At 42.1% G+C, this 10,404-nt stretch overlaps 1 long non-coding RNA gene across 1 annotated transcript; it reads right to left on the minus strand.

Moving 5' to 3' along the window:
• Positions 1 to 393: 393 nt before the first annotated feature.
• Positions 394 to 7,778, minus strand: LOC134297795 (uncharacterized). The gene is made up of 2 exons (XR_010004666.1): positions 5,534 to 7,778; positions 394 to 5,202 (listed from the first exon to the last, which is right to left on the minus strand). It is a non-coding gene; the product is annotated as an uncharacterized LOC134297795 (long non-coding RNA).
• Positions 7,779 to 10,404: the final 2,626 nt, after the last annotated feature.

Here is a 10,404-nt window from a genome sequence, read left to right on the forward strand (position 1 = left end):
AAGGGCAGGAATTCTGGGAGGGCTGAAAGTGGAGGCACATGCAGCCATGCTACTCCCTGAATTATCCCCAATGATTTTAGATGAGGAATGGAATGGCTCCCTTTTTGGAGAACCTTCAGCCTGCCTGATAAGAAGGAACATGACTTGTTTTAAAGCCTTGCAGTTTCCTTATTATGTTTACCAGATGCATTCTGACAGTATCTGTAATTAACTGGATTTAAAGATTGGTCCATTCACTGTCTTGGTTTGAGGAAAGTAAATACTGCCTTAGAGCTGGTCAGTATCACTAAATTCTTCCATGCCCATATATCATGGGGAAAGTGGGCTTTCCAATGACATTTTGCTGCATGAACCCCACCATACACACACACACACACACCCAACAAAGTGACATCAAATCAAATAAAAATCTTTATTACGGTCATAGACGAGCATAAGTGGGGTAGAGTCTCATAGAAGCATGTACATACAATCTAAAAGGCTAAAAAAAAACCCCAAAGGTATGTTGAAGGCTAAAACACAAAACTCTTTAGAGAAGGGATCGGACAAAAAAGGGATGGAAAGGGAGGGAGATTGATGGGTGAGTCTGAGCATTCAAGGCACAAGTCCAGGGGACTGGGGTGAAAATAACTGATTTACATTTCAGTTAGCTGATAGTTGGATTGTTAGCTGTTGGATCAAATAATCAATCGGCGGATTTTAAGTGCTGCTGCACAAAACTTGGTGGCATTGTAGGTTATAACTGAGTTGGTATCTGACAGCAGAAGGGTGGTGTAAAATGGTCCTGAACGGCCTGGGCAATTATATAGCAAAGGCAGGATGAGTCTAGATCAAATGTCCCTGTAGACCAGGCACTGGAGGAGCACATGCTCTCTTGTTTCTATTTCTTAGTCACAGGGGCAGAGTTGCTCTGGGTAGGGAGTCTTCCTATATTGGCCCTCAAGTACAGCTGATGGAAGAGCATGACATCGAGCTAGGGTGAAGGCCCTCCGATGGTTGGGAACCCCTAGATTTGTTAAGTATGCCATGGGGGGAGGCGAGATATCTGCTGGCTTCAATGACAATAAAGATTGGGGCGTGGGCTAGATCCAATTGGCTCTCTGTATCTGAGATGTGTTCTTCGATGAGTGCTTTGGCTTGATCGGACTCCATACTGAGTAGCAGCCCTGGAGAGAAGTCCAGTGATGAGATTTTGTTGCTACTGCCTGTTTCCATGTGGACTGGAAATCCACAGCAACATCAACTAGCAATGGGAGACTACATCAGTTGACACTAGAAGGCAGCAGGCTTATCTAAGGATGCTTTGGGCAAGTTGTGTGGCACACATGTATTTTAGCCTCTTGCTGGCCACTCACCCACATCCAATGCAACTGTCTTGCTTGCCTTATGAGACAGCCATAATTTTTCTATGAAGAAAGGTTTGTGTGATTAAGGCTATATGTGTTGGGATTGCTAGCATTCATATCTGAGATTATGGCTACACTCTTCCCCACAATACTGTAGGGAATTGCTAGCGATCTTAGGATATGGTATTTCCATCTCATCTTAGCCATTCCCCTTTCTTAAAATTAGGAGAGCTCTGTACCTAAATATACCATTATATGGTTTTCAGTATTCAGTATTTGTTCAGTATTGAGAATAAGGAGGCATCTCTCACTTTTTGGGGTTCTTTGAGGTTATGGCTATTCATTGATACACCCCTGTGAAGGGAGGAGGTCTGCAAGCTTCCTTGGTGCCAGCCAACCACAGCTTTGGGAATGCCATGAAAGACAATGGAGATGAAGGAGAAAAGATATAAAATTGAGACTTGTTTTTGAAAGAAGGCAGACAGGGGAAAGATAGCATAGAGATGGAGAAAGGATTGTAGAGAAATAAGGGAAAGCTAGCCAAAAGAAAAGGAGTAACAGAGAAGACAGTCATCTAGGACAAGAACTGAATTTTTGGGGAACTGTGAATGATTAAATAGTTTAGCAGTTGATGCGTGATCTGATTGTATATTAATAAACTTCCACTTGTTTATTCTATTTGTACAATGTATCTGGCTGTTTCTGTTCACTTTTGATAGAGAGTCTAGTCACACTTACTGCAGTGGATTCATTTGAATCTATTGAATTCATCCACTGGTCCATATAGAAGGCAGATCACCTTGAGGCTCAAGTATTAGATCAAGGGAGAGATCTTGAGGGGAAATGAGGCAGGGTGAGTGATAGGGACCCAAGGGTTTGGAATTGCAGGTTACAACCTCTTACTTTCAGATGCAAACAGTATTTTAAAATCTTTTCAATATGCAAAAGTCAAAAGAGTTGGGTCATGGTAACAGTGACAATTTGGAGGCTCTATTTCAGAAAGATGGTGAATCCATTCCAGGTTCTGGTTAACTTTAAAGAAAATATACAAAGTGCTAAACCTATTTAGGAACAGAGTTTGGCCTCTTAGGCTGGATCTACACTGCCACATAAAACCCAGATTGTCTGCTTTGAACTGGATTATATGATAGTGTAGATTTAGGCCCCTTCTACACTGCCATATAATCCAGATTATCAAAGCAGATCTTCTTCCTCTTCTTCTTCTTTTTCAATTATAAACCGCTCTATCTCCCCGAAGGGACTCAGGGTGGTTTCCAAACATATAGCAACCATTCAATGACCCCCCCCCCCAAAACAAACAAACAAACAAACAAAACAATATGCATCACGATCTTGCAATTTCTCAAATTTCTCAAGTTGCTCCTGACATAAAAAAAAACACCCCACATAATATTGTTATTATTGGGGTTGGTGAGATAAGGACTTCATACCACTTTTCATCTAGATCATCTGTTCCATCCAGGAATCCATAGAACTAGAAGATCAAACTTTAAAAGAATTCCTTCTTCAAAACTGCATTGCATAATCTGCAGACTATACTGGCTGGGAATGGTGGGAGTTATATTCAAACACATTTGGAGGACACCAAGTTGTGGAAGTGATGTAGCAAGAGAAATAACACTAGAAACTACTACATTGCTTTTAGATAAATCTTCCAAGTTTTTTAAATGTAGGTGTGAGTTGCCAGTTATGTCGTAAATGAAAAACAACATTGACTTGAAAGCATTTTTCAGTAAACTAAGAAAAAGCTTCATGATTTATCATTAGTCTCTCCAAGACAAAGAAGAGAGAGCTTCAGTCTGGGATCATAGGAAGCAGGACATTCCTTTTCAAAGGAGAGAGGTGACTGTCAGTGTAACCTCATGCAAATGTAGAAATATAGAAAGGAAAATAGAAGTCACTGAGATTCAAAGAGGTAACCAACAGAAGAAGGGACTAACAAGATATGGATTATGCAAATCATCACTATATGCAAGTATTATGCTAATATATGCAAATCAGGATTGCTGCATTTTACTTTAACCAGTAATATGAACTCAATTCAAGCCCACCACTACCACCATTTGCAACACACCAGAAATATGTCCTGGCAAGTCTCTTTAACTGCATCAACTTAAAGAGGAGTGATATGTTTGAGGTGTCACCAATTTCCAACCAATTCATGCTAAGCAACACCATTTGTGTTCTCATATGCCATCTTTGAACAAGATACTCGTATAACTGAATTTCTTTTCTGAGCTTGGTCCAGGAGGTAGGTTGAAACATCTAAATAAAATGCTGTTCACCTGTTTGCATACTGGGCTTGCTGCTCAAATTTTATATATCTGTATGTATGGTCATCCTTGTGAGACTATGACATCAGGCTTATGCAATGGAGCAGGTCTCTAGACATATGTGCTTTTTGCATTCATTCCAGAGCATACTCATGATGTTTTTTTATGATCTTGAGCAAGAGAGTACATTTTTACTCTTTGGTTATATTCCAAGGCATTCCCTTGATGGGGTTGACTCACTTGTGGTAAGTTTGTGACCTTATATAGCTTTCTGTTGGACATGCACTAGGTCAGCCTCTTTGCCACGCTGTTACTGCTGTGTTGCAGCTTTTATCAATCACCTCATCTGGTATTTATGCCTTTCAACTTTCCCACTTTCCTAATTGTAGTATATCAGTAATAGATGTGCTCAGATAGTCGCTTGATGGATCCATTCCAGAACAGCCCCAGAACTGGTCACTATTGTGCTGTTCCCACAGCCAAGGTCAAAGAGATGTGTGTCATATTGCAACTTTCCATCCAGTGGCTCCAATTCTATGGGAATCATGTGCAGACATGTGACTGGCGGCTGCCGCGCAGTTGGGGGTGCCAGCTGCCCAAACTCCCAAGAATGATGGCTGTCACTCAATCCGTTCACCTGGCCCAACTTCTATTTCTGAGCGTGTCTGGTTGGCGGTCCAGGTCCTTCCGCGTGGGGCAGTTAAGGCTGTTCTTAGCCATCAGCATGCTACTGGGCTCTGGGAAAGTGACGCCAATATTATATTGATCGCCACAGGGTGTAATAGTTTTGTAAGTGTGATGGCATTTCCTGCTGGATTTAACATCTCTAGGTAAATGCGGGCAGCTGCTGGCTTCAGAGTTATGATATTGGTGAAGGGGCCAGGGACCAGCTTATGTCTGGAGGAAGAAAGAACAGGTAGGAAAGCTTACTTTGCTGTACGTTATTTATTTTACTTATTTTTGCAAGCTACACTGAAAACAGAGGCACCTTTCCAGATAAAATCAAGTCAATCTGCCTGATGTAGTAAAGAAACTTGTGGAAAATACAGAGATCAAAACATCCATCAGAGCAGGGAGGTCTGGGGGAGTTCCAGGTGCAGGGGTCCCATGCTGGGGTCAATTAACCATCCCCAGAGTCAATGTCTGTGCAAGGTGTGATGTTGACGTAGCCAAAGCTGTCAAACTTCTGTTGCAGTCCAAGTGGCCTTGGCTTAAGGGAGAAGCATGACCAAAGGGATTAAGTTGTCTGTAAGGTGACACTTGGCTTCATCAGTTGACAGGCAAGCAGGAGGGGGAAGTGAACATCAGGCTTGTTCTACATCCTTTTCCTTGTGTTTTATGATCAGCTTTCAAGTTTTACTAGTAAAAAAATTCTTATAAATTTACTATCCAGTGGTGGATGCTCATTGCAAAGGGGAGCCTCTTCTGTTGCTTCCATAGCCAGCCATCTGTTCTTCCATAGTTGGATTGAGTTGTCTTTAATTTCATAGTGCTGCAGTCACTGCTTATGTACCTTCTTTGTTTTCCATGTGTTTCTCCAAGAAGCCTTTTATTCAGCTGAACTGTGGGAAAAGGAAGGTAAAGTTACAACAGAATTCACAAACTCTTTTTCTCCAACCTTCAGGCAAATGCTCCCCCTCCTCACCTCTCCATCATCATCATCATGCAACAGTATTGAGATATTTTTAGTGAAAACCGAAAGAAGAAAAGTGGTAGAGGAGGGTATGGGGTATTTTCCCATCTCAAAGAACTTAGAGAACCCTTTCTAAAATATGTTCTAGTGTTTGAAGATGGACCTATCAATCACTCATTTCTATCCTCTTGCCCTCCAATATCCCTCTCTGTGCATTTTTACAAAAACAAAACCAAGAATATAAGGTTTTTTTTTCTCACCCTGCTCCATGTAAATGTGGAGGTGGATCCGTTTCAGTTGTGTCAGCTTCAGAGGAATGTCTGCTTCACTTCAAGAAGCACAAAAACTGGTCAAATGAGGTCTGATTAAGCTCAGACATTAGGATTCATGGAAGTCTAATCCACATCCTTACTTGTCAACCATGTTCGCCTATGTCATATTGAGTTCCTAGTGCAGAAATTAGCACATTACCATCCTTTCTCTCATATTACCATACCAATGAAATGATTTGGAAACCATGTTTTTCCTGAAACCTACCTGTTGAGCTTTCATTTCCTACACAATTCATTTTATTATCCCTGTTAATTACCTCAGGACAGTATATGGCATTGTTGACAGATTGAGGCTTTAAGGAGCATCACTGTAGAAAACACATGTATCTGAGTGTATTATTTTTCCTTTTTTAAATAATGAGGGACTAGCCTTGGCGGGATTGCACCAACTAGCCTCTTAGATGAGCTTCAACATGCTTCTTGTCTCTAAAGCTGGTGAGCTACAATGTCCCACCAGGAGAAAGCTATGCCTTGGTGCCCAAGTTATCAGCAAGGACAAATCTTCTGCAATCCATCACAGTGCATACAAGAGCGGCACAACCCTGTCTTTTCACCATATCCCCCCTTCCCCGTGCTGAGCAGCTCTCTCACTTGTTCTCTCTCTCTCTCTCCACTGCAAGAATGCATTGGCAGGTAATTCCAAACAACCCCAGCGGGAAAGAAGTAATCAGCAATTTTCTGGTTCTTGTAGCCACCACTAGCTCCAGCAGGCTTATCAAGGTAACACAATGCTATGTCGGTAAGTGCTCTAATAGCTGTTTCCTCCCCGGGGCACAACAATGATCACATCCAGTGGCATTCCCCTTATTTATGGGTGCTGTGCACACACCTAGAGATCTGTCTGTGCGGGGCTGCATCTGTCTAACCTTCAGCCAGTATTTTAGACTTTCAGTAATACAAACTGCAGGCAGAAGCAAGAGCCATAAGAGAGTTCATAAAAGAGTAAGGAAAGGGGCTCAGTGGGTGTCCAATTAATAGCCTGGGAGCTTCCCAGACTAAACACCTGGATTCTATTCCTGGCTCTGGCACCTGTCTGTTGGGGGGCCTTGTTTGCCTATAATTGCATCCCTTGCCTTTTGCCTATTTCAATTAAAAATCCACAGTCACATGCTTTTAATATCATTATTTGGGCCATTCCATATCTTATTCTCCACTTAAAGAATTTTGATCATATAAGCAGCTGCTGTCAGCATCACACATGCACACGTTTGACAAAAATAATCCAAAAATAAAGGAGATAATTAAAATAATAAAACTCCTGTCCCTAAAGTCATGGGTCAGTGGATTGGTGCTGGTCTCTGAGCCACTGGCTATTGATTCCTGGTATGTTTCCAGGAAAGAAAGAAACAATTGTACCCAATAGGAACAAGTTCAATACTGATACTTGGTACATTGGAAAATAATAATTGCCAGCCCTCCACATCAGCCTGAGAAAAAATGTTCTACAGTATATAGTGTAAATATACTGTTTTTTTTAAAAAAGGCTTTGGTATGTTTTTGAAGGTGAAAAACACAAATCTTTTCCTTTCCTTGTGTTGTAGACCAGAACTACACCTTTTGACCAATTAACACCACAGCAGCTGGGTATTATTAGCAAGCAGTTTATTGAAGAATATATAAAATAGCCAAACAATAAAAAGGATTAAAAGCTAAAGTCCAAAAGGGTTACTTCAAAACTTGAGCAATAGTTCATCACTTCCATGGTACAAAAAGCCAGCACAGGATAGGTAAAGGTAAAGGTTTGAAAACGTGGAAGTTCCAGTGAGCGTTTGAGTGAATAAGCCCATCAGACATGCAATCTGTTTACAAATATGTATGACACTTTAACACTGTTCCTCACTCTATGTGTTTTATCACTTTAATAGAACTGTTCCCTTGTTCTTTCCCTATTTGCCCTGATTTTACCTATGGATCTTTCGGAGCTCTTGCACTAGTCACCCTCTGCTGTATGTAGCAATCGACGCTCAGGCTTTTAAAGTAACTGTTATGTTATGTTGTTTATACCTTTGCTATATTGATTTAAATTATTGTTTTAATTACTATTGTATGTAATGCTAAGCTGCCCTGAGTCCCTTCGAGGAGATGGAGGCGGGATACAAGAATAAAGTTATTATTATTATTATTATTATTATTATTATTATTATTATTATTAGTCGTGTCCAACTCTGGGGGTTAGTGCTCATCTCCATTTCTAAGCTGAAGAGCTGGCATTGTCCGTAGACACCTCCAAGGTCATGTGGCCAGCATGACTGCATGGAGCACCATTACCTTCCCGCTGGAGCGGTACCTATTGATCTACTCACATTTTCAAACAGCACAGGATGCAAGCTTGTAAAATCCAAAAACACAAAGTAAAGTAGTCTCCAAAAGATAAAACATAAACTTAATACTTGAAACCATGAAGAATTCAAAAAGCATAACTTGACATGACAAGGTCCATGAGACCAAAACTTAGAGCATGAATAAACTCGACTGACTTGATTAACCAACGATGACCCCAGTGGCCCACAAGCTAAAAACCTTTCCCTTAAAAAGTTTTCTGTAGTGAGAGAAATGCATTTCATTTCACTTTCTCAGCAGATAATTTATCTACTCTTTTTTGTTGAAGGCGAATTGACCTGCAAAAAAACTAGGATTTGCTTCTTTGTTTGCAGAAGTCTTGCTGTCTGTCTGCCAGCCTCTGCATCTGTGTCTGAAGAATCTTTGTCAGAAAAGTGATCTCTCTCAGAAATTTGACTTTGAGGCTCCGATCTTTGCTCTACAAAAGCCTCTGGCTGCACTGTAGGCCTGACAATACCATCATCCCCATTGCAATCAGACACAGGCCCAGAATCAGACACAAACACCGGCTCAAAATCCTCATTGACATCAGGCATTAACACAGGCTGACCTACAATACCTTGTATATAATGGAACGTAACTCGAAACAGGCTTCTTAATTCTCAGAATAGGAATTCAGAAATGAAGATATGACTTAAGTGAAGTGACTGGAATAAACTCTACTACTCCTTTACACCGAATTCCAAGGAAGCCTCTCAGATCCTGGACCAGTGTCTGGCCGCTGTGATGGACTGGATGAGGGCTAACAAGCTGAAGCTTAATCCTGACAAGACAGAGGTCCTCCAGGTCAGTCGAAAGGCCGATCAGGGTATAGGGTGGCAACCTGTGCTCGATGGGGTCGCACTCCCCTGAGGGCGCAGGTCCGCAGTCTGGGGGTCCTCCTGGACTCAGCGCTGACGCTTGGTGCTCAGGTGTTGACGGTGGCTGGGAGGGCCTTTGCACAATTAAAACTTGTGCGCCAGCTGCGACCATACCTCATGAAGTCTGACTTGGCCATGGTGGTCCATGCCTTAGTTACCTCTAGACTGGACTACTGCAGTGCGCTCTACGTGGGGCTGCCTTTGAAGACGGTTCTGAAACTACTGTTGGTACAAAGATGATAACAGGAGCTGGCTATAGGGAGCGGTCAACCCTCCTTTATAAACAGCTCCACTGGCTTTCAATAAGTTTCCGGGCCCAATTCAAGGTGCAGGTTATTACCTATAAAGCCCTAAACGGTTTAGGACCTGCTTATCTCCGTGACCGCCTCCTCCCCTATGAACTCATATGGGCCTTGAGATCGTCTGGGGAGGCCCTTCTCTCGCTCCCACCTCCGTCTCCGTGTGGTTGGTGGGGACAAGGGAGAGGGCCTTCTCAGCAGTGCCCCCCCCCCCCAGCTCTGGAACTCCCTCCCTAAGGAGATCAGGCTGGCACCCTCTCTGTCCATTTTTCATAAGGACCTCAAAACATGGCTATTTCGAAATGCTTTTGATTGAATAGCCCCAGTTAGAGATGTGGTTGTCACAGCCTTCGCACCTTATCGATGCTCCTTTCTTGTAGATTTTATTTTTAAATGAGATTACTCTTCCTGATCACCCTATATTTTATCCTGAGCCTTACGTTGAGCCTTTATAATTTTTGCCTCTTTATATATATTGCACTATGCTCAGACTCATTGTTCTGATATTATATGTGACATTGGATTTGTTCCCCGTGTGAGCCACCCCGAGTCCCCCTGGGGGAGATGGGAGTGGGATATAAAAATAAAGATGATGATGATGATGATATTATTATTATTATTATTATTATTATTATTATTATTATTATTATTATTATTATTAAACCCATGTTGGAAGACAACAATTATGAAAAGCTACTAACATGGACAATCAGTTAAGCATAAGCAGAGTTTGGATTTCTTCTTTTTGGAGGACTAGTTACATTTTTACGACTAAGCTTTCAAGATCTCTTCACCAACATGGCCATTGGCCATTTTTGCCCCTGGAGGAAGACCCTCATGGGGGGCATACAGTTGGGATTGCCAGGTTTAGCTGCCCAGAGGGACACCCTTGCTGTTGCTGGAGGAACATCAAGAGGAGTGGTGGTTCTCATGAAGCCCTTCCTTGATTTGAGTCTACTGGGAGGAGGCTGATAGTCATGCAGTGGGTGGCTTTCACAATGTTCAACCTTTTTTCTCTCACCGTTAGCAGCAACTTCCCGTCGCACGTCAGGAGGGGAAATGCCAGCTAACTTGTAGAGTTTATCAACAGGTGTAGGTTTAAGGCATCCCGTGATGATTCTGCATGTTTCATTCAGTGCTATGTCCACCTGCTTTGCATGGGCAGACTTGTGCCAAACAGGACAGGCATACTCTTCAGTTGAGAAAGACAAGGCCAGGGCTGATGTTCTTATTACTTAAATAACCAAAAGGGTTTGGCCCAATTGCTTATACTTCTTCCTAGGCCGCATTTTCAGAAAAG

Source organism: Anolis carolinensis, chromosome 3 (assembly GCF_035594765.1).
Source record: "Anolis carolinensis isolate JA03-04 chromosome 3, rAnoCar3.1.pri, whole genome shotgun sequence".
NCBI classification, from domain to species: domain Eukaryota; kingdom Metazoa; phylum Chordata; class Lepidosauria; order Squamata; family Dactyloidae; genus Anolis; species Anolis carolinensis.